Raw genomic sequence first — 25,766 nt, 5'->3', positions numbered from 1 at the left:
CTTTTATTTGTGCATGATTATATTGTTATGGTTCTGCATCATTATCAGTATGAGTATTTTATTTTTGAGCGGTTGATTGTGATCGAGTTATATGCCATCTGCATACCTTGGATATTCGAATAGTAGTGAGGGGATGTGCCCTATTGGAGTAGGTTACATAGGATGCAGTAACTGTAGCATGCTTGGGAGAGACTTGGTATGTCTCGCTAGATCGGAGTTGTATAGTGTTAGAGATGGATTGGTTAGATCCCTAGCTATGGTAAGATTGGGTTCCTCAGCAGATTGATTATGGTATGGTAGCAAGGATTGGGATTTCTTTTTGAGTATTGAGTAACAAGGGGTAAGCAGGATCGAAGTGGGGGAGAATCCTCCGAGTGTGCAAAGGTAGGAGCACGCAGACCCAGAATGAGTGAGTGACCTCCGAGAAGGAAAGGAAGTAGTTCAGCGTTTGATGGATTGAGGATTTCAGGGTTGGGAGTTTGAGAAACTCCCCATCAGCTAGTGCGTGTGATGGTAATGGTTAGTGCGTGGTTGGGAATTCAGGTTGTGGATCGCCCGTAGGACTCGAGGGAGTCAGAATGAGGATCTTGAGAGCTAATGGCACATGGGTGCCTTTGGATTAGCAACCAGTGGTAGGAAGTGATGTAAGACTACGGGGCAGCCGTAGCATTCACTAGCAGTCAGTGGTAGAAAGTGATGTAAGACTACGGAGCAGCCGTAACAATCACTAGCAGTCATTGGTGGAAGTGTTGTAAGACTACGGGACAGCCGTAGCATTCACTAGCAGTCAGCAATGGATGGTGATGTAAGACTATGGGTAAGTCGTAGCATTCTGTAGTAGCTTCGTTAGCGGAGTTGGGGCAAGGCCCTTATTTCCTAGTGATCAGATAAGGATCAAGAATGGGTAGTGGATGAGAATGATAGGGAGTTGCCTGTATGGCCATAGAGAGGTGAGACCTTGGGAGAGGCCGCTCCAGGATATAGTTGGGTGAGACTCGTGGGCGAGGCCCGAGCGAGAGTGATTAGACTAGTGGGACTAGAAGGATAGAGGCGGGTGGGACCCGTTGACGAGGCCCGTGAGTTTTAGCAGCACAGGTGGGACCTGGTAGGGACCTTAGTGTCAAGTTAGGGGATCGGGGATCCCAGGTTTGTAGTGCCTGAATAGCAGAATAGATTGAGCAGTTATAGGTGGTCGAAGTTTCTTCGGAAGTCGCCGGGAGCGACTAGTGGTGGTGTTGGGACTAGCTACCGGTGGGAGCCGGTAATCCAGGCATTGAGAGGTTGGTAGGAACCAGGGTGGTCTCAGTTCATCCGAAAGGCAGACAAGGAATAGCGGAATTTTCATTCAGTAGTACTGCGGGTAAGCAGTGTATGGTGGGATTCAATTAGTTGAATTGAGGGGTGCTCGACACCAAGTTTTGGCAGAGAAGAGTGTCAGTGGTTACTGACGGTGATGACCCGTACTGGGATTAGCGGGGGTGATGGAGTTGGTGAAGGATAGGGCCTTAATAGTGACAGAAGAAATAGTTGGATATGGAGCATCACCTTAGGAAGGCAAGGGAATCGCGTAAGGAAAGAAGGGGTCAACCCCTATGAGTCCAAGTGCAGTACCCGGAGAGTACCAGAAGGATTTTCGGTTGAGTAAGTTGTGTTTCTAAGTTGTTCAGGGTCAGGTTTGACCCGAGGTTTTATCTGCGAGGATTATGTTAGTCAGAATGACCAGGTGGAAGACCAACGAAGGTAGGCAGCTGGTGTTTGGATAATTTGTAGAGTATGGGAAGCAGATCGCAGGCGGTTGGCCATAGCGAACTTCGAGGACGAAGTTTAGTTTAAGTGGGGGAGAGTTGTAACACCCAAAGTCAGAAAGGCCAAGAAAGGAAAGGAAACCCTAAGTTTAGGGGACGACTCGGCGAGTCCAAGGAGGAACTCGACGAGTCCAAGCGGGATCCGGGTCGAGCTGTATGATTTCGGGAGGATAAGGGATGGGAGGGTCGATTACTTCCGGCTCGGAGTCTGTTCCGCTAAAATTTCCTCGACCTCTTTGTCGACTTCGAATTCCTCTCTGGCTTCGACTTCGAATTCTTCTTCGATAATCCCTTCGGGTTCTTCCTCGGCCTCTTCTTCGATTTCCTCTGGGTCTTCCTCCGGGTCTTCTTCTATCCAACCGCCGTTGCCTTGGTTTGGGTAGTAGGGATCTCCTGGTAAATGGAATCCGACCATTTGTCTGTACTAGGATAGAGGTATGAGAAAAGAAATTTCTATTTAACGACTTACTATTTATAATTATATTTTTACGGAGCACAAATATTTTATTGTACAACTATTTTTAACAATACTCCTATAGTATTTCAAATTGGCGAAATCTAAAATAATTTGTATTTGGTAAGTTTTTGGCTTGTTGTCCACTATGACCATTCCTCGACGTACGTTGGTCAAATCCAGGATAAATATAGTTGATCAGGCTATATTTATTCTCGACCTGATTACATACCCCGAGGCTTAATCATAGTGTCGTAACTTGCCTTAATACTTTTGAGAAAACTTATTATGATACGAGATTAATGCATGCTAGTAAAAATGTATATCTTTAAAAGGAAGTATATGTTGGATTAGTGTCTAAGTCCATAACTATTTTGGTATGTACTTGACCCGATGGTGCATGGTCCTTTTGGGTTGCCTTCATCAAAGCAACTTGATTGGAGAAATAAATAAAGAGAGAAAGGTTATTATGATTTATTAATATGTTATAAGAATAACATATTAAAGGAGAAATCATATTTGTATAATTAATATTGGTCAATAATTAATTAAGAATAAATTTTGTGATCAAGTGTAATTAATTAAACTAGAGGGGCTGAATTGTAATTATGTGATAGTTAGAAAATAAGGTAAGGATTATCTTATATATATGGTGAACGAATTTGAGGTGTAAATCACTTAGAATTCGACTAGGATAAGGATTTCTAGGACTTATCTTATGGTTGCTTGGTGGACAAGCAACTAGATAAGGATAAGGACTAAAACCCTAATCTTTACACCTATATAAACCCCTAAGGCACATGAATTCGTCCAACCCTTCCCAAGAAGTCCTAAGGACGAATTCCTACCTCTCTCCTCTCTCTTTATACCTTCTCCACTTGCTTATGGTGTTTGTAAGCCATTAGAGGAGTGACACCTGTGACTCTCAGCTTTCCAAGGTCAATTCAAGGAGAAATTGGATTGTTATTGCTATATAACAATCAAGGTATGTTCTTAAACCTAATTACATGTGAATTCCGATTTCCATATGCTAGAATTAGGGTTCAAAGTCTTGGATTCAAAGTATGTACAATAGAGAAACCTAGATCCAAGCTTTAGGGTTTGTATGAGCACATAGGATGTCTTATGACCAAAACCCATCAGTGGTATCAGAGACATGATTGGTTTCTATTGTATTGATGGTTGATGTAACTGAAAATAGTGTTTTGGCCTCACTGTTCGACCTGACTCGGCGAGTCACTCTTGGACTCGGCGAGTCAGCCCTACTCGGCGAGTTCCATAGGGTGACTCGGCGATTCGGTGCGTCAGATAGTGCTTATCTCGGGATTTCTTGCTGTTTTTGCATTGGGATAGTTACCTTATCATGTTAGATTAATATTAATCCGATTATATGATATATTTGACAATATTTTTGATCTAATTGAAGATATTTATCAATTAATAAGATAATTGTTTCCTTATAAGATATTTGATTAATTATTTTGAGTAAATTGATAAATTGTTTTGCAAGAAATCATTAAATAAATCAAATATGGATAATTATGTGATTAAATGTTAATTTGAATTATTTGTTATTTGATCCTTGTTGTTGTGAAAAGTTTCATATTTTGCCCTTTAGGTTTTATAGTTTAAATTTGAACCCAAAAGTTTTGTAGTTTTGAAATTTAAATAGTTAAAACACTAATGTTTTGAAAAAGGTTTCAAAACTTGCCCTCAAGTTTTGGAATTTAAATTTTGATTAAATAGTTTAATTTTGAAGTATATTTAAATTCGAAAACCTAATGTGTTGAAATGTTTCAAAACTTGCCCTCAAGTTTTGGAATTTAAAAGTTGATTAAAAGTTTAATTAGGAATGTTAAATTCTAAAACTCTAGTATAGTTTTGAAAAAGTTCAAATCACACCCATATGGTTTTATTAATTAATTAAGGTGTATAATTAAAAGAGGTTTAATAAATCCATAAAAGTTTAGGTTTACAATTTAATTGAATTAAAAGCATAATTGTTAAATTAGACCACCTAGTATTTTAAAAGTATAAAATACACCCTATACTCTATATAACATTAAAAGTCTAACATTATATATATGTATGAGTAAAAGTCAGTCTTACCGTTAGTAGGCCTCATTCACGAAGCTAGTCTATAAGGGGTGTTTAAGGAAATTGCCTATAAAATGGCGATTGAATGGGTATCCACTCTTACCCACCGCACTCTTGACTAGTGGAGGGTCGTTAGCCGAACGGGTAGGATAGGACGAAACCTTCCATTATAAGTATAATAAAGTATATAAAAGTAACTAAATGTTTTCATAAAATTCCCAATCTTAGTTACTTAGGCAAAAGTGAATTGATGCAATTCCATGAAATTACACTTTGTGCCCTTGCGAAGACGTTAGTGGAGCGTGTGTGGTTTACCGGCACACTAAATGGTTCTAAGCAAAGGTAGCAAAGGGTGACTCAATGTTTGTCATAGTTCAGTGGAGCGTGTGTGGTTTACCGGCACATCAAATAGGTGACTGTAACATGTGAGTGCACCATGTAAGTTTGCATGGTTATTCACACCCGCTTTGTGATCCTCGGCATCCCAGTCACAAACAAGAGGGGCATATCGAGATTTAAACATGCCATTGAAAGTTCAATGAATCTCAAAGGATCTAGGAGTTTTCATAGATTTAAAACTTAAATTTCTTTTTTTGTTTTTCGTGGTGGAAATTAGTGAATCGTCATTCACTTACCTTCAAATATTCTGCAATTAGGGTTACGGCATCCCTCTCCCAAGTTGTAGAATATTGTGTTGGGTCCTAGCCTTAGTATCTCATTTGGGTGATTTACTAAGGACTCAATCAATCAACTAACTTGAATTTGTTTTTCTCCCATTTTGTAGATGTCAAAGTTCGACAACTATGGTCTTCCCAAATCCCGTGGAACAAGCATTCCACATGAAGATGATATTCCACGATTCAATCGAGGAACGAGAAATCATGCTTCAATTCCTCCTCCTCCTCCTATTGTTCTCCCTAACCCATAAGATCGAAGAATTGAAAGGTTCAATATCACTAAAGCCCTATTGGAAATGAAACATGAAGATGGTAAACCTGTGTGTGCCCACGTTCTAGGAATGAAATCACACATTGATAGGTTGATAATGTTGGGTGTGTCATTTCCAGATGAGTTGGCTGTGAATTGGGTTTTGCAGTCACTTCCTGAATCATATAATGAGTTCAAAAGAAAGTATTATATGATGAATCATGACGACAACCTCATTGACCTAACTTACATGCTCATTGCTGCTGAATCAGAAATGATTTGGCGAAGCAATGGAGTGTATTTGTTGGAAAAGTCAACCGACCATGCTTCCGAGGACGTTCTAGGAGAACCGACCTGCGTTTGCTGCCAAAAGAAAGGGCGTTGGATACAAGCCTGCCCAAAGAGCCTGAAGAGTCCAGAAGATGGGAGAGTCAAAGAGTATGGCTGCGCTTCAGGTAAAATCCACTATCTAACTCCATTAAATTCTTATTCATTAATTCTTAACACATAATGTAATAAGATTGCATTTGAATGTTTTACAGGATCGGTGAAAAGAAAGGAAGCTTGGTGAAAGAGCAAGATGAATCTAATCACAAGGAATGGATCTTGATCGCATGGACTTGAAGATTAGATTTTGATCTTAGATAGTTATGATAGAGTTGTTAGAAAATTTTCTTTTGAAATACATAGTTTTCAATGGATTTTGCATTGTAAGGACATTTGTTTTCCGCTGCTTTTATAAATAAAATAAGTTTTCGTTTGACTTATTTATTTATTTGTTTATTTCCTTGCAATGAAATCGTTATGAAAATTGGTGTTTGCATATTTCTACAACAAATGGATATGATTTTATTTATGGTGTTTATGGAAAAGTCGAGAATTTACCAAATAGGGAGAGTTTTCTCATCGCCCAAGTTTCAATTGGACAGAAATTTAGAATCATGCAACTTGGTTGCACGATGAATGAGAAATTTCATATTTGGAAATTAGACTAATTCATTGACAAAGTGTCAAGTAAAGGACTTGGAGATCGAATACACAAAGTTGCGTATTGATCAAGTCCACCATAAGAGTGACAATGATATTCGTCATGATTTACTAAAGGTTTAGTAAATATGATTATACTTACAAGATTAAGTGTAATTCTGAATTGATTAAAGGGTTTAGATCAATAGCAGAACGAATAAGAAGAATCAAGTAGGCAGAAAGATAAAAGTTTCTCCATTCTAAGAAGAAGGGAGAGTAGCTTTTATGCTTTATGATATGTCTTAGTGATTAAGAACCATATCTCAATTGATCCTCTAAGTGAGTCTTAGTACAATTGTATGTCTAAGAAGAGGAATCAAGAATTGAAGAAATGGTTAAATCAAGAAGTCAATCATACTTCGTCCCAATAACAAGTCTTAAAGTTAAGATTGTGACATTGAGTGAAAAGTATTAAGAAGGTTTGTAACATTCATCAAATGTGGAAAGTTGTGATGTCTTGGATAAGACAAAGACCAACTAGGACCAATTTATGAAGAGTTTTGATAAAAGCTACACTAACTCTTGAATATTTGTCAAGAAATGTTTTGACAAGAGAATCGTATATGTCAAGGAGTCAGTGGGAGTCTTAATAGTCTTAAAAGGTTTCAAGAACAAATCAAATAAACCTTATCGATCATCACTAGCACACGAGTTGACATTATTTTGATTATGTGCCAATCCAATCGAGTTAATTATGCATGTGAGTCCTATGAGTTCTCATTTGAATGCATAAAAGGCAAGGACCTTGATCAATGGAAAGTACATTGATAGGAAAATGTGAGCTGCTTAACTACTTGGAAGACGTGGTGGGCAGTTGTGCTACCATAAGGCAATAAATCAAGATTAAGAAAGTTCGATCCATATGAGTTTGAATTCGTCGTAAACTTTGGTTTTGACAAATTCACATGGATAGGAACATATACACCATTTAAATCTAAGTGTCATAAGATTTCCTCCTTCATGAAAATGGTTGTGAGGAAATGCTTTCACTAAGAAAGATTTTAAGAAGATAGTGATTGTAAAATTGCATTCTCGAATTCGATTATGGTTACGGTATCCCTTTCCATAATTTGAATTGTGAGGTTTGGCAATTAGTCTTAATTGTTTAGACACACATATGAACTATCGAAGGCAAAGGTGTATAAAGAAGCCTTGATAAAAGATTATCAAAGCATTAAGTATTAGAAACATTAACTTAAGAAATTCAATAAGCATTGTTTTCTGAAAGTTAAGATGTTTATGAATACATGTCGAAGCTAGTGGGAGCATAAGTGTTATGTTTTATAATAATCATCATGATAGTGGGAGCATAAATGTTATGATTGTGTGATTATTAAGGCACGTATTGCAAGATTGGCAATATTAATTATAGAAAACAAGAGTCATACTTTGCAAAGTCGCAATAGTTGAAGAGTTGTTTTGCTATAATTAAGGGAGAGAATATTATGCTTCATTTCAAATCTAAAGGTTTAGGTTGAGAAATGTTAATAAAATTAGTCAAAGGTACAAAGTGTGTTCTTAAAATTTCGATTATGATTACGGCATCCCTCTTCACTATTCGAATTTTGAGAACATAGCAAATAAAACATTATGCGTCGTGTTCCATACGCTTCGAGTATAGGATCGATTGCAAATGCTTTAATGTTTGACCATTCTAAAATTTTCCAAATGTCTAGCGCATTTAGAGGGAAAAAGGACAAGAATTGGTTTTGATTAAAATAATTAAACAACTATCAAAGGACAATCCAAGTTCGACGAGGATTGGTCGCTTGTGAGTAGTTGGAAGTATAGTATTGGAAAATATGGAAATGTTTCCATATTGGATGGACCATATCAACATCATTACGAATAGATAAGATTCTATTAAGAATGAGTTGTCATATGGAACATATGGAAGTGTGTCCATATTGGGAATTGAATATTGAGAAATCTATGACTAGATTAGAAACTTCTATGCAAAAGGATGTTCAAAGAAAGTACTTTGAGTGAGAGACATCACATCTATGGAATTGTCTTGTAACAATCTCCGATAGAAGACTTTGTAATATCATTGGCAATAGTCTTTGTGACTTTGGTGTAGTGACATTACAAAAGAGATCATTGCATAAAATGTTAGAATCTAGCATATTATATAAGTAGCAAGAATTTGATATTCTTTCACTTATGAAAAGGATTTGGAGTTGTGAAATGAGAATGATTGGAAATGTGTTCAGTGTGATCTATTTCACAAAGTAAGAACCATAGGTAAACATTGTGTGCATGCTAGGAGCATGGAACAAGTGTTGTAATTCAAGTAAGAAGTTGATTACCCGAAACGACAAATAATGAGTAATCAATATGGTGATAAATAAAATGTGTTTTATTTATACTCAAAGGTTTAAGGCCATATGGGATTAGTATTATTCTTGTGTTTCACATTTGCATGTTTTGACTTCCAGAATAATTGAGTTTATTAAGAATAATCGAATTATTCGAACGGGCCACAGTCGTTCATATGTTGGAAGTAGATATGAATGAAGACTGTCGTGAATTGGTGTGTGGATTGTCTAAAAGAGTATTAGACATAAGCAAATGTTTGCTGCAACGTTCATGAGTGCTTATGAATATGATTTGAGCATTGGATTAGACCCACGTTCACTTGGATCACTCCATGGATTGTATCATGAGTGATTGGTGAGACGATAACATCTTATATTCTTGAAACCGAGATGTGTGAGTTGTATCTTGCAAATCGGTTGCACATTGATAATATGTAAACGCACCAGTAACTTGGTGTTATAAAACATATTGTTGTGTGTGATTCGGTGCGTGAGTGCAAGCGAGCATTGTATCAAAGTTTATCCGTTCCTTTTATTTAAGTAGGATAAAAGCGATATCTTTGGGCCCCTCGATGATTTAGTGATGATAAACGTAAATGCTCGGTCGGGCTAGGGCTAATTTGATTTGTTCAATTAGTCAGTCGTCATAAATCGGGAATCGAGATATAGTACAAAGAGAATGATTTGAAATCATATCTTATATGATATCTAGAATGGAGGAATATATGATCCCTTATCTAAGGACACGTGTATTTGATATGATCAGAGTTGACAGCGGCTTTGGAAAGCTACGATTGCAGATCGGGATCCGAAGTCATATGCAGAATAGTTGTTAGACTTATCCAAGTGGGAGACTGTTGGATTAGTGTCTAAGTCCATAACTATTTTGGTATGTACTTGACCCGATGGTGCATGGTCCTTTTGGGTTGCCTTCACCAAAACAACTTGATTGGAGAAATAAATAAAGAGAGAGAGGTTATTATGATTTATTAATATGTTATAAGAATAATATATTAAAGGAGAAATCATATTTGTTTAATTAATATTGGTCAATAACTAATTAAGAATTAATTTTGTGATCAAGTGTAATTAATTAAACTAGAGGGGCTGAATTGTAATTATGTGATAGTTACAAAATAAGGTAAGGGTTATCTTATATATATGATGAACGAATTTGAGGTGTAAACCACTTAGAATTCGACTAGGATAAGGATTTATAGGACTTATCTTATGGTTGCTTGGTGGACAAGCAACTAGATAAGGATAAGGACTAAAACCCTAATCTTTACACCTATATAAACCCCCTAAGGCACATGAATTCGTCCAACCCTTCCCAAGAAGTCCTAAGGACGAATTCCTACCTCTCTCCTCTCTCTTTATACCTTCTCCACTTGCTTATGGTGTTTGTAAGCCATTAGAGGAGTGACACTTGTGACTCTCAGCTTTCCAAGGTCAATTCAAGGAGGAATTGGATTGTTATTGCTATATAACAATCAAGATATGTTCTTAAACCTAATTACATCTGAATTCTGATTTCCATATGCTAGAATTAGGGTTCAAAGTCTTGGATTCAAAGTATGTACAATAGAGAAACCTAGATCCAAGCTTTAGGGTTTGTATGAGCACATAGGATGTCTTATGACCAAAACCCATCAGTATATTGTTCACGAAAACGTTTCGTCAGAGGGTTTTTGGTACCCTTTGCATTTATAGTTTGTATATCTTATGTGGTTCGATATACTTAGTTCACTATAAACAATGCTCTGATACCAATCTGTCACACCCCCAAACCAGAATGGCGGAAACATTCGGGGGTGGATGACTTCACGTAGTATCACAACAATTGAATATTGTAAAGAAAGTAACACAACCATCATATATATATATATATATATATATATATATATATATATATATATATATATATATATATATATATAATGAAAACGTATAATTTGGCGTTATACATATTAGCAAAAGAATATTACAATATGATGATAAATGTTCGATAATAAAACATTCTTAGTGTTCCTTCTCCAAAAGCTGGTGGTTACCTGTATCACTAATTCCCTGAGAAATACAAGTGGTTTCGAAAAAGTGTCAACAATTAAGTTGGTGAGTTCATAAGTGTTTTTCCTTGAAATGTATGTCCTTTTTGGGTAGTAAATCGATGAATGAGGTTTTCAGAAAATCCAATATTTTCTATAAGTGGTTTGAAAAGTTTCCAGATGTTAGTGTGCGTTAGTGTGTTCCATACTTGAATAGTAATGATAGCTTCGTGCCAAAATGATGTAGAAAACTGAATGCATATATGAATCTCGTAAATCAAACTTGTTTTTATACTTTTATGTGAGTTTTATAACCATACTATTGACACTGACGGCCTCTAACAACATTCTTCAGGTATTGTAGTGTTATGACATTTGTCACCCCAGACCTGTCGGTCTAACTATAGCTAATAGTTTAGGTGCGGGGTTGTCAATCCCGTATAGATCTATACACAAGTATCACGCTCTCCCTCCAAGAGATTATGGTATATAATACAGGACTTAAAATGCATACATACGAGTACGTTGAAGTTTGAATGTCTCACATTACTTGGTATAAACATATTTACGATAATAAAGACTTTACTTCTTTTGAAAGTATTTCCTTTGTCGAGAGGTATATGTAAAATGTATGAATAACTTGAATACTATACTCATTATAGTTTCTCAAAAAGTATGTTTCCATTTAGTAAGAACAACTTGGTGATATAATAGCCCTTTAAACATAAAGATATTTTTTTATCAAAACCCTATAAGAACGATATTATAATTATGTTTATAAAACGATACTTTGATTTGTAATGTACTTGTATTCCCCCCCCCCCCTCTAAAATGTGAAAAGAATTGAAAAGTAGGGGTATGAACTCACTCGTTAAGTTCGAAGAGAGAGGCTAGAGTTGAGCAGAGTTTCGACCGCGGAAAGTTGCGTCTTCGGGCTCTCGGGAATCTCTGCAACGTAGATCTTTCGTCGGGGGCTCGAGTGCGGAAACCGAGGCGAGGGAATGGTCTCTGGAGCTGGGAGAATGACTGAGGAATTGTGAAAGTGTGCCAAAACTCGAAGCTCAACCTCTCTATTTATAGGCTGGAATTGCCTCGTACGCAGGGCGTACTTCCAGAGTACGCTGGGCGTACTCGATACGCGGGGCGTACCTCGGTTACGCGGGGCGTAATATGGCGTCATGGCTTACGACTCCTGGCTAGCTAAGCGTAGAGGGGGCGGGGCGATGGGACTCGACTCTGGGTCTAGTACGCGGGGCGTACTACGAGAGAACGCGGAGCGTAATCCGGCCTGTCCTCTTCTAAATTCTGTAACTTTCGCGTACAAGCTTCGTTTTTCGTGTTCTTTATATCCACGCGTAGGCGAGATTATGCTCTACAACTTTCATTTAGACTCCGTTGGCTAGTTTTGACTTTATTTTTAATGATATAATTTTAATAGGCCGGGCCTCCTAAAGTTCGTTAAAAATTCATAGGTTCTTTATTCGACGTCGGTTTTCGTTTGTCTTTTTATCAATTTGCTCCTATTGTGGAGCTCTTCAACTCTCATTTAGGTTGCATTAGCTAATTAACACTCGATCTTCAATCCGAGTTTTTAGCCCTCTACTACTGTTACGAAACTTTGAAAATTCGTAACTTCTTCATACGAGGTCCAATTTGGGCAATCTTTTATGCACGCTCACCTTTCAACGAGATCTACGATTTTTGTTTAGATACTTAAGGCTAAAATGAATTTTATTGAGATTTTACTTTTTACGTCAAATAATGTTTTAATGGCGTGTTGTAAATATACGAGTGGTTATAATTTCTTCAATATAACCCGGTTTTGAGCGTTCTTTATGTTTTTGGAAACCTTGGCATGATATCTAATATTTGATGCATCCCATCTTAGATATATGAACACTTTATTTTCGAGGTTAATTTCGTTGTATTTGACTTTCGAGCGTTACAATGCTTTTGGAAAATATAAGGTTGTCACATCATCCCCCTGTTAAGGGAATTTCGTCCCGAAATTTAATCTAAGATAGAGTTTACAGTTTTAGGAAAAAGATGCGAGTACTTTTGTTTCATCTGATCCTCACGTTTCCAGGTGTATTCAGGTCCCCGCTTGGCGTTCCAGCGGACCTTTACAATGGGTATGCGGCTTTGTTTAGTCCTTTTGATTTCCCGATCCATGATCTTTACTGGTTCCTCCACAAATTGGAGGTTTTCACTTATTGCAATTTCGTCTAGAGGGACGACAAGGGTCTCGTCGGATAAGCACTTCTTTAGGTTCGATACGTGAAAGGTAGGGTGTACGTTGTGGAGCTCCTGAGGTAGTCTAAGTTTGTAAGCCACTGGACCGATCCTGGCAAGGATCTCGAATGGTCCGATGTATCTAGGGTTCAGTTTTCCACGTTTTCCGAAGCGTATTAAGCCTTTCCAAGGCGAGACTTTGAGTAGGACATGGTCTCCAACTTGGAATTCCAAGGGTTTTCGTCTCTTATCTGCGTAACTCTTTTGTCTATCCCTTGATGCTTTTAGACGTTCTCGGATTTGAATAATCTTCTCCGTAGTTTCCCTTATGATTTCTGGTCCAGTGAGCGTGTTGTCAGTTGCTTGTCCTTTTGCTAGTTGTGTGTCCCCCACTTCGGCCCAGCACAAAGGTGACCTGCATTTGTGGCCATAGAGGGCTTCGAAAGGGGCAGCTTTGATACTGGTGTGGTAGTTATTGTTGTACGAGAACTCGACCAAGGGTAGATGTGTGTCCCATGCTTTGCCAAAATCGATCACGCAAGCTCTCAGCATGTCTTCTAGTGTTTGTATGGTTCTCTCGCTCTGGCCGTCGGTTTGTGGGTGATAAGCGGTACTCATGTCTAGTCTCGTCCCCAAAGCTTTTTGTAGCGACTGCCAGAACCTTGACGTGAATCTACTATCTCGGTCCGAGATAATGGATATGGGCACACCATGCAGTCGTACAATTTCTCTAAGGTATGTCCTTGTTAACTTCTCCAATTTATCCGTCTCTTTGATCGGTAGGAAGTGCGCTGACTTAGTTAACCTGTCGACAATTACCCAAATGGTGTCGAGTCCGCTTGTTGTTTTGGGTAATTTTGTTATGAAATCCATTCCACCTTGACTTTGGCACATGTCAGGCATTTGCTCACGTAGGTAGCAATTTTGGCTTTCATGTTTTGCCACCAATACAACTTCTTGAGGTCGAGATACATCTTATCGGAGCCGGGATGTATGGAGTATCGTGTTTTATGGGCTTCGTCCATAACGATTTCTCTGAATCCACCAAACTTCGGTATCCAAATTCGATCCATGAAATAACGAATTTTGTTGGTCTTGGTCTCAAGGTTCTTATCCATTCCCCTTAGGGCTTCTCTTGTCACATTTTTGGATTTCAAGGCTTCTATTTGGGCTTCCTTGATTTGCGTGTACAGGTGTGAATGGATCGTCATAGTTAGGGACTTTACCCGGCGACCTGAGTACTCCTTCCGACTGAGTGCATCAGCCACTACATTAGCCTTTCCGGGGTGATATCGAATTTCGCACTCGTAATCACTTAGTAGTTCTACCCATCGTCTCTGTCTCATGTTGAGTTCCTTCTGGTTGAGGATATGTTGGAGGCTTTTATGATCGGTGAAGATTGTACATTTTGTGCCGTAGAGGTAGTGTCTCCATATCTTCAGAGCGAAGACGACTGCCCCTAGTTCAAGATCATGCGTTGTGTAGTTCACTTCGTGCGTCTTTAGTTGCCTTGAGGCGTAGGCGATGACCTTCCCTCTTTGCATTAAGACACACCCAAGTCCTTGGTTTGATGCATCACAATAGACCACGAAGTCCTCCGTTCCCTCTGGCAGGGTTAGGATGGGCGCACTACATAAGGCTCGCTTTAGTGTCTGAAATGCGTTGTCTTGTTTTTCTCCCCAGTCGAAGGTCACATTTTTCTGGGTTAGGGTGGTAAGTGGCTTGGCAATCTTTGAAAAGTTCGGTATGAACCTTCGGTAATACCCAGCGAGTCCCAAAAATTTCCGGATTTCTGTAGGGGTCCTTGGAGTAGTCCAACTATCTATTGCCTTTATCTTGGAAGGGTCCACGTGTAATACTTCTTTGCTTACAACATGTCCTAGGAAATCCACTTCCCGAATCCAAAATTCGCACTTGGAAAATTTTGCGTAAAGTTTCTCTGCCCTTAATGTTTCCAGTACTTGGCGGAGATGTTGGCTGTGTTCTTCCTGGCTTCTTGAATAGATGAGTATATCATCTATGAACACGATTACGAATTTATCCAGGAAGGGACGACATACTCGGTTCATCAAGTCCATGAACACTGCTGGAGCATTCGTCAATCCGAAGGGCATTACCACAAATTCGTAGTGACCATAACGTGTTCGGAAGGCCGTTTTGGGGATGTCTCCTTCCAGTACTCGCAGTTGGTGATAACCAGATCTTAGATCGATCTTTGAGAAGTAGCTTGCTCCCTGTAGTTGGTCGAATAGATCGTCTATGCGCGCTAAGGGATATCGGTTCTTGATCGTGAGTTTGTTTAGTTCCCGATAATCGATGCACATGCGAAAGGATCCGTCCTTCTTTTTCACGAATAGGACTGGTGCTCCCCATGGTGTGAAGCTCGGCCTAATGAATCCCTTGCTCAGCAGCTCGTTTAATTGACTGGATAGTTCCTGCATCTCGGCTGGGGCTAAACGGTAAGGCGACTTTGCTACTGGGGTAGCTCCGGGGATTAAGTCGATTCTGAACTCAACTTGGCGTTCTGGTGGAATTCCTGGAAGATCTTCTGGGAAAATATCTGGGAAGTTGCAGACTTCCGGAATGTCTTTAATGTTCTTTGGTTCTTGTTTCTGGTCTACTATGTGGGCTAGAAAGGCATGGTATTCCTTACGAATATATTTTTGTGCCTTAACACAGGAGATGATTTGTAAACTTGAACTAGGTTTGTCACCATAAATGACACGGGTTTTGCCGTTTGGCAGATTTAGGCGAACGTCCCTTTCGTGACAAAGTATATCGGCATGGTGAAGGCTCAACCAGTCCATACCGATGATGACATCGAAACTTTTTATGGAGATGGGCATAAGATCGACTCGAAACAAGTATTCGTTTAAATTTAGTGTGCATCCTACGTACAAATCGCTTGTGTTTTCTGTTTTACCGTTTGCCATTTCTACAGTGAATATTTTATTGAGTGGTTGGGGTTTTTGACTAAGTAGGTGTTTGAATTTATGACTCACAAAACTTCTCTCCGCACCACAGTCAAAGAGTATGCATGCATAAGTGTTGTTGAGTAGGAACGTACCCGTAACCACCGTGGGGTCTGTTATCGCTTCATTCTGTCCCATTGCCAGCACTCTCCCCATACCGCCAACATTCCTTTCCTTGGGACAATTCCTCCTGAAGTGTCTAGTCTCTCCGCACCCATAACACGCCTGGCTTACTCCAGTACCAGAAACTTAAGTGATTGGTCGTGCCAGTGCTTTACAGAATCGGGCTGTGTGCCCTTTCCTGTCACAGTTCTTGCAGTGCATCTCGCGACAAATACTGTGGTGATGGTAGTTGCACTTGCTGCACTTGGGCAGATTCCCCGCACATGGTTTTGTTGGCGCAGAGGTAGCAGGAGTTGTGGTGGGGGTAGTAGCAGCATTGACCTCGCGAACTCTGGCTGCTTGCATGTCCATCTCGTAGTTCTGGGTAGCTATAGCGTTCACAATAACAGGAAGTGCTCGATCAGCTGAGCTTCCCCCACTGACATTGTAAAAATCTCGGCACATGCCGAAAGGAGGGCGTACACCTTGCTGGCGGCTCCAGTAGTAGAGGTGACTTCCCCACATGGGAATGGGTCCCGGTTGATATGGTATGATTTCGGGAGGATAAGGGATGGGAGGGTCGATTACTTCCGGCTCGGAGTCTGTTCCGCTAGAAATTTCCTCGACCTCTTCGTCGACTTCGAATTCCTCTCCGGCTTCGACTTCGAATTCTTCTTCGATAATCCCTTCGGGTTCTTCCTCGGCCTCTTCTTCGATTTCCTCTGGGTCTTCCTCCGGGTCTTCTTCTATCCAACCGCCGTTGCCTTGGTTTGGGTAGTAGGGATCTCCTGGTAAATGGAATCCGGCCATTTGTCTGTACTAGGATAGAGGTATGAGAAAAGAAATTTCTATTTAACGACTTACTATTTATAATTATATTTTTACGGAGCACAAATATTTTATTGTACAACTATTTTTAACAATACTCCTATAGTATTTCAAATTGGCGAAATCTAAAATAATTTGTATTTGGTAAGTTTTTGGCTTGTTGTCCACTATGACCATTCCTCGACGTATGTTGGTCAAATCCAGGATAAATATAGTTGATCAGGCTATATTTATTCTCGACCTGATTACATACCCCGAGGCTTAATCATAGTGTCGTAACTTGCCTTAATACTTTTGAGAAAACTTGTTATGATACGAGATTAATGCATGCTAGTAAAAATGTATATCTTTAAAAGGAAGTATATTGTTCACGAAAACGTTTCGTCAAAGGGTTTTTGGTCCCCTTTGCATTTATAGTTTGTATATCTTATGTGGTTCGATATACTTAGTTCACTATAAACAATGCTCTGATACCAATCTGTCACACCCCCAAACCAGAATGGCGGAAACATTCGGGGGTGGATGACTTCACGTAGTATCACAACAATTGAATATTGTAAAGAAAGTAACACAACCATCATATATATATATATATATATATATATATATATATATATATATATAATGAAAACGTATAATTTGGCGTTATACATATTAGCAAAAGAATATTACAATATGATGATAAATGTTCGATAATAAAACATTCTTAGTGTTCCTTCTCCAAAAGCTGGTGGTTACCTGTATCACTAATTCCCTGAGAAATACAAGTGGTTTCGAAAAAGTGTCAACAATTAAGTTGGTGAGTTCATAAGTGTTTTTCCTTGAAATGTATGTCCTTTTTGGGTAGTAAATCGATGAATGAGGTTTTCAGAAAATCCAATATTTTCTATAAGTGGTTTGAAAAGTTTCCAGATGTTAGTGTGCGTTAGTGTGTTCCATACTTGAATAGTAATGATAGCTTCGTGCCAAAATGATGTAGAAAACTGAATGCATATATGAATCTCGTAAATCAAACTTGTTTTTATACTTTTATGTGAGTTTTATAACCATACTATTGACACTGACGGCCTCTAACAACATTCTTCAGGTATTGTAGTGTTATGACATTTGTCACCCCAGACCTGCCGATCTAACTATAGCTAATAGTTTAGGTGCGGGGTTGTCAATCCCGTATAGATCTATACACTAGTATCACGCTCTCCCTCCAAGAGATTATGGTATATAATACAGGACTTAAAATGCATACATACGAGTACGTTGAAGTTTGAATGTCTCACATTACTTGGTATAAACAGATTTACGATAATAAAGACTTTACTTCTTTTGAAAGTATTTCCTTTGTCGAGAGGTATATGTAAAATGTATGAATAACTTGAATACTATACTCATTATAGTTTCTCAAAAAGTATGTTTCCATTTAGTAAGAACAACTTGGTGATATAATAGCCCTTTAAACATAAAGATATTTTTGTATCAAAACCCTATAAGAACGATATTATAATTATGTTTATAAAACGATACTTTGATTTGTAATGTACTTGTATTCCCCCCCCCCCCCCCCCCTCTAAAATGTGAAAAGAATTGAAAAGTAGGGGTATGAACTCACTCGTTAAGTTCGAAGAGAGAGGCTAGAGTTGAGCAGAGTTTCGACCGCGGAAAGTTGCGTCTTCGGGCTCTCGGGAATCTGTGCAACGTAGATCTTTCGTCGGGGGCTCGAGTGCGGAAACCGAGGCGAGGGAATGGTCTCTGGAGCTGGGAGAATGACTGAGGAATTGTGAAAGTGTGCCAAAACTCGAAGCTCAACCTCTCTATTTATAGGCTGGAATTGCCTCGTACACGGGGCGTACTTCCGGAGTACGCTGGGCGTACTCGGTATGCGGGGCGTACCTCGGTTACGCGGGGCGTAATATGGCGTCATGGCTTACGACTCCTGGCTAGCTAAGCGTAGAGGGGGCGGGCCAATGGGACTCGACTCTGGGTCTAGTACGCGGGGCGTAATCCGGCCTGTTTGTGTAACTTTCGCGTACGAGCTCCGTTTTTCGTGTTCTTTATATCCACGCGTAGGCGAGATTATGCTATACAACTTTCATTTAGACTCCGTTGGCTAGTTTTGACTTTATTTTTAATGATATAATTTTAATAGGCCGGGCCTCCTAAAGTTCGTTAAAAATTCATAGGTTCTTTATTCGACGTCGGTTTTCGTTTGTATTTTTATCAATTTGCTCCTATTGTGGAGCTCTTCAACTCTCATTTAGGTTGCGTTAGCTAATTAACACTCGATCTTCAATCCGAGTTTTTAGCCCTCTACTACTGTTACGAAACTTTGAAAATTCGTAACTTCTTCATACGAGGTCCAATTTGGGCGATCTTTTATGCACGCTCACCTTTCAACGAGATCTATGACTTTTGTTTAGATACTTAAGGCTAAAATGAATTTTATTGAGATTTTACTTTTTACGTCAAATAATGTTTTAATGGCGTGTTGTAAATATACGAGTGGTTATAATTTCTTCAATATAACCCGGTTTTGAGCGTTCTTTATGTTTTTGGAAACCTTGGCATGATATCTAATATTTGATGCATCCCATCTCAGATATTTGAACACCTTATTTTCGAGGTTAATTTCGTTGTATTTGACTTTCGAGCGTTACAATGCTTTTGGAAAATATAGGGTTGTCACAGGCGAGTAGGGTTGACCTGGGAGGTTGGCTTTGACCAGGACTTTGACTTTGACCAGAGTTGACTTGGTGGTCTTTCGAGGGTCAGTTAGACTCAGTTTTGCTTTGACATTGGTAGCTCGGGGAGCGAGTGGAGCAGGAGTTCAAAGAGTTGTCGGGCTGCAGCTAGTGGGTTCATCAGCCAGTTCAGCCAGGGCAGGTGAGTTTCCCTTTGTATGAATGGGTCTACGGCCACAATGCCGGCCCATGTAGTTTTGAGTAGAAGTCCCGGGGGTTATCCCTAGGCACAGTTGTTGGAATAGTGTCTAAGGCTGCAATTATATTAGGCAAGTATTTGACCCGATTGTGCATGGTCCTTTTGGGTTGCCTTCACCATAGCAACTTGATAGGATGATTTATTAAGAGAGAATAAATATTATTAATATATTATGAGAATAATATAAAGAATAATAATATTATTATTTGATTAATAAGTCATAAATTAATTAGAATTAATTTGGTGACTTAAAGAGATTAATTAAATAAGAGGGTATAAACTGTCAATTGTTTGATAGTTAAACTTTAGACTGTAAATCCATATTGGATAGATGATGGACGAATTCTAGAAGCTGGGGATAGCTTAAAATTGTCCAAGGTTATCTAAGGAATGGATTTGGATTTCTTTAAGGAAAGATTATCCAACTAGGGTTTAAGTTGTAATCCTTAAGGAGTCTACAAGTATAAATAGACCCTATGGCAAAGGGAAATCGATATCTCATCTCAAGTAGAGAACCCCTGGCCGATTTCCTCCCCTCTCCTCTCTCCCAAATCATCCTCCTTGCTATTTGGTGTTTGTAAGCCATTAGAGTAGTGACAATTGTGACTCTAGAGCTCCAAGACAACAAGATCAAACAAGAGATTCAAAGGTATGATTCTAGATCTGATTTTGTATTGTTCTTATACCTAATTAGTCATTAGAAGTCTTGGATTCAAAGCATGTTTAATTAGAAAGCCTAGATCCAAGCATTAGGGTTTTGCATGCGCACATAGGAAAGGTCTTATGGCTAAAACCCATCAGTGGTATCAGAGCCTAGCTTGGTTTCTATTAAATTGTTGCTTGTTTGTTTGAACTTAACTGCAAAATTCGTTTTTTGTGTTTCTGAGTCATGGACTCGGCGAGTTCAATAGTGGACTCGGCGAGTTGGCCTGACTCGGCGAGTCCAAGCGTCAGGAATGGCTAGATTCAGGATTTCTTCATGATTATCTTATGGAAACTTACCTTGATCATATTAGATCAACCCTAATCCGATTTTTTGATATATATGACTATAATCTTGATCTAATTAAAGATATTTATCAACTAATAAAATATTTAATTTCCATATATTATAATCAATTATTTTGATTAATTTGGTAATTATCTTGCAAGAAATCTCGAATAAATCAAATATAGATAATTAGGAGATTAATTGTTAATTAAAATTATTTGTTATTTGATCCTCCATGTTTTAAATGTTTAAAACTTGTCCTCAAGTTTTGAAATTTATATTTTGTGATTAAAAGTTTTAATTTAGACAATTCAAATTTCAAACCCTAGATTTTTTAAAAGGTTTAAAAAATACAACCCTATACTAATATAATATTACAAGAATAATATATATATATATATATATATATATATATATATATATATATATATATATATATATATATATATATATAACTAAAATGCTAGTCTTACCGTTAGTAGACCTCATTCACGAAGCCGATCTATAAGGTGGGTATAAGGTTGCGGCCTATAAAATGGCGCTTAATGGATGTACCACTCACACCCACCGCTTGCTTGATCGGTGGAGGGTCGTTAGCCGAACGGGTAGGATATGGCAACCTCATCCTCTCATTAAAAGTATAATATGAAATACAAAGTAACTACACATATTTTTAAAATTTCCCAATCTTAGTTACTTTAGGAAAAGTGAATTGATGCAATCCCATGAAATTACGCTTTGCACCCTTGCTAAGAAGTTAGTGGAGTGTGTGTGGTTTACCGGCACACTAATTGGTTATAAGAAAAGGTGGCAAAGGGTGATTCATTGTTTATCATAGTTCGATGGAGCGTGTGTGGTTTACCGGCACATCGAATAGGTGATCGTTACAATGAAGGCACCGTGTGAATTTGCATGGTAATTCACACCCGCTTTGTGATCCTCGGTATCCCGGTCACAAACAAGAAGGGCATATCGAGATTTAAACATGCCATTGAATAGTTTCAATGAATCTCATCCGAACCTAGGAATTCTCAATACATTTAGGACTTATAGTTAGGTTTTTATGATGGAGAATTAGTGAATCGTAATTCACTTACCTTCAAATTGTTTGCATGTTAGATTACGGCATGCCTTTTCTAATATGTAAATATTGTTGTTGGATCCTAGCCATAATTTTTCTTATTGGGTGATAATTAGGGATTCATATTCTAATCTATCTTTGTCCTTTCTATTTGTAGATGTCGAACGCAAACAACGTTGTTGCTAGTTCTTTCACATTGATGAGCCTTTGTCAAAAGGTCACTTTCGATGGGACGAACTTTAGCGAATGGATAAGATACATTCGCACCATTGCTCGCTATGAGGATAAGGAGTATGTCCTCGATGAGAAGCTCGAGAAAATCAACCCTGAAATCGCTACTCCGGCTGAAATGACTGCTTTTGAAACTCATGAGCGTGATGCAACGAAGGTACATTGCATCATGATAGCCACCATGAACTCCGAATTCCAAAAGTCCTATGAGGACATGTACCCGTACGAAATACATCAAGACTTATTGGAGAGATATCACCAGAACGCGAGACAAGAGCGTTATGAGATTTTCACTAACATGATTTCCGCTAAGATGGGTCATGGAGAGTCTCTTACCGTGCACCTGCAAAAGATGCAAAGGTATGTCGACCGCCTTCTCAAGTTGAACGTTGACTTTGGGGAAGACTTGGCGATCGACATGGTGCTTCACTCTTTGCCTCCGACCTACAATCAATTTAGGATGACCTACCACATGAACAAAGAGGAGGTCACCCTAAGCAAACTCCAAGGTCTCTTGAGGGTCGCTGAGAGCAACTTCAAAGACAAGTCTATTGCACCAACTCCCAATCCACCCGCTGCTCCTGTCTTGGCTATTGGTCAAGGAAAGGGAAAGAAGAGGAAGGCTTCGTCTAAGAACTATCGCAAGGTTAAAGCCCGAGATGGTGCCTCTTCTAGTGGGACCAAAGTTGATCCTGCTAAGCCCTGCCCTAACCCAAAGGAGGCAGAGTGCCACCACTGCCATAAGATAGGACATTGGAAGAGAAGCTGCCCAGAGTACCTGCAAGCCATTAAGGAAGGAAAGATCAAGCCGTCTTTCGCAGGTATATACACAATTAAATCTAACGATTCTAATCATGCTATTTCTTGGGTTCTTGGTACCGGTTGTGGTTATCACATTTGTTCTAATGTGCAGGGACTAAGAAGAAGTAGGGATGTGGAGCAAGGAAGGATCAATCTAATCATGGGGAATAGAAGATCGTCGCCTGTGACCAAGATTGGAGTGTATTCTTTAGTGCTTAGGAATAATTTATGTTTAGATTTGAACAATTGTTGTTATTCGCCAGAAATGGCTAGAAACATCATTTCATTTCATGGTTTATTTAGACAAGGTTTTAGATTTTCTTTTAATAATGAGAATGGTTCTATTTTGGCTTATCTAAATGGTGTCTTTTATTTTGAAGCTATACCATGTAATGGAATTTATGAAACTGTTATGATTGTTGATAACATAGGAAATGATGTTTTAAACATAGATTCTTCCAATAGTATGGATAGTGCATCCTTGTGGCATTGTCGCCTTGGACATGTCAACAAGAAACGCATAGCCCAACTCCAAAAGGATGGAGTGTTGGAGTCATTCGACATTAGGGAAGATGACACGTGCGAGTCTTGTTTGCTTGGAAAGATGACTAAATCACCCTTCATAAGCACGTGTGAAAGGGGTGAGGGTCTATTGGACCTAATACATACCGATGTATGTGGACCGTTTAGATCAACCACGAAGGATGGGAACCGCTTCTACGTGACTTTTACCGATGATTATAGTAGATATGGGTATATCTATATAATCAAGCAAAAGTCAGAAACCTTTGAAAAGTTCAAAGAGTTCAAGAATGAAGTGAAGAATCAATTGGGAAGGAAAATCAAGATGCTTCGATCCGATCGAGGAGGAGAGTACCTAAGTCTTGAATTCCACGATTATCTCAAGGAGTGTGGAATAGTTTCGCAATTGACGCCTCCTAGGACACCGCAGTTGAAGGGTGTGGCAGAAAGGCGTAATCGAACCTTATTGGATATGGTTCGCTCTATGATGAGTCGTGCTTCACTACCTATCTCTTTTTGGGGGTATGCCTTAGAAACTGCCGCTCATATCCTTAACCGAGTCCCTACTAAGAAGGTTACCAAAACACCTAACGAAATGTGGACAGGGAAAGCTCCCTCGTTGGCACATATCAAGGTTTGGGGTTGCGAGGCTTTCGTAAGACGAGATACTCACGACAAGCTCGAACCTCGAAGTGAGCGATGTATTTTCATCGGCTACCCGCAAAAATCCTTTGGATATCTCTTCTATAGACCGAAGGACAATGTTGTCTTTGTTGCGAGGAGAGGAGTTTTCCGAGAGCGAGAACTCATAGGCCAAGGAGACAGTGGGAGGCAAATCGAGCCTGAAGAGATTCAAGAGTCAATAGATGAAGGAACCTCTACCGCTGGCACTCAACCCGAGGAGGAAACTCCGGTTGAACCGATTGACGAGTCCTTACCTCTTAGACGTTCCGATAGAGTTAGAGTTCAAGCCCAATTTTATGGTTTTCATATTACTACCAAAGGGGACACGTATATTAGTGATGGTACACTAATAAATCTTGATGAACCTAATAGCTATAAGGAAGCCATGGCAGTCCCAGAGTCTGCGAAATGGAAAGAGGCAATGGATAGCGAGATCCAATCCATGTATGATAACCAAGTTTGGAATTTGGTTGATAATGTGCCCGGACGTAAGACCGTTGGGTGCAAATGGATCTTCAAGAAGAAGACTGACGTGGATGGAAACGTACACACATATAAAGCGCGATTGGTTGCGAAGGGCTTTACTCAAACTCTCGGAGTTGACTATGATGAGAGCTTCTCACCAGTTGCGAAGATAAAATCTATTAGAGTGATGCTATCGATTGCCGCATTTCATGATTATGAGATTTGGCAAATGGATGTCAAGACCGCTTTCCTTAATGGAAAGCTGGATGAGGATGTTTACATGGCTCAGCCGGAGGGGTTTGTGGATCTGAAGCATCCGAATAGAGTGTGTAAGCTTGAGAAGTCCATTTATGGACTTAAGCAAGCGTCTCGCAGATGGAATCTTTGCTTCAATGAGAAAGTCAAAGAGTTTGGATTTGTACGAAGCGAAGATGAATCATGTGTATATGTCAAAGCCAGTGGGAGTATAGTTAGCTTCCTCATTCTATATGTCGATGACATATTACTCATAGGAAACGACATCCCGACTTTGCAGGAAGTTAAGTCCTGGCTCGGGAAGTGCTTCGCTATGAAGGACCTCGGAGAGGCTTCTTACATTTTGGGAATAAGGATAGTAAGAGAAAGAAGTAAGAGACTAATAGGACTTAGTCAGAACACTTATTTAGAGAAGGTAATAAAACGTTTTAGTATGGAAAACTCAAAGAAGGGAGAATTACCGATACAAAGTAATGCATGCCAAGTTGAGTAAAACTCAAAGTCCGAGTACCGAAGCTGAAATAGCATAAATGAGCCGAATACCATACGCTTCCGCAGTTGGCTCAATCATGTACGCTATGACTTGTACTCGCCCTGATGTACCCTTTGCTTTGAGCATGGTTAGCATATATCAAGGGAATCCTGGCAGAGCCCATTGGATTGCAGTGAAGAATATCCTTAAGTACCTTCGGAGGACGAAGGAATGGTTCTTAGTCCTCGGAGGGAGTGATGACTTGAAGGTGCGAGGGTATAGTGACGCCAACTTTCAGACCGATAGGGAAAACTACCGTTCGCAGTCGGGATGGGTCTTTACCCTGAATGGAGGAGCAGTGACATGGAAAAGTTCCAAGCAGGAAATCGTAGCTGATTCAACGTGCGAATCAGAGTACATTGCAGCGAGCGAAGCGTCGAAGGAGGCAATATGGCTGAAGAACTTCATCGGTGATCTTGGAGTTGTACCTGCCATAAAGGAGCCCATGGAGATTTTCTGTG

Source organism: Lactuca sativa, chromosome 8, assembly GCF_002870075.4.
Source record: "Lactuca sativa cultivar Salinas chromosome 8, Lsat_Salinas_v11, whole genome shotgun sequence".
NCBI classification, from domain to species: domain Eukaryota; kingdom Viridiplantae; phylum Streptophyta; class Magnoliopsida; order Asterales; family Asteraceae; genus Lactuca; species Lactuca sativa.
This window is presented reverse-complemented; position numbering follows the sequence as displayed.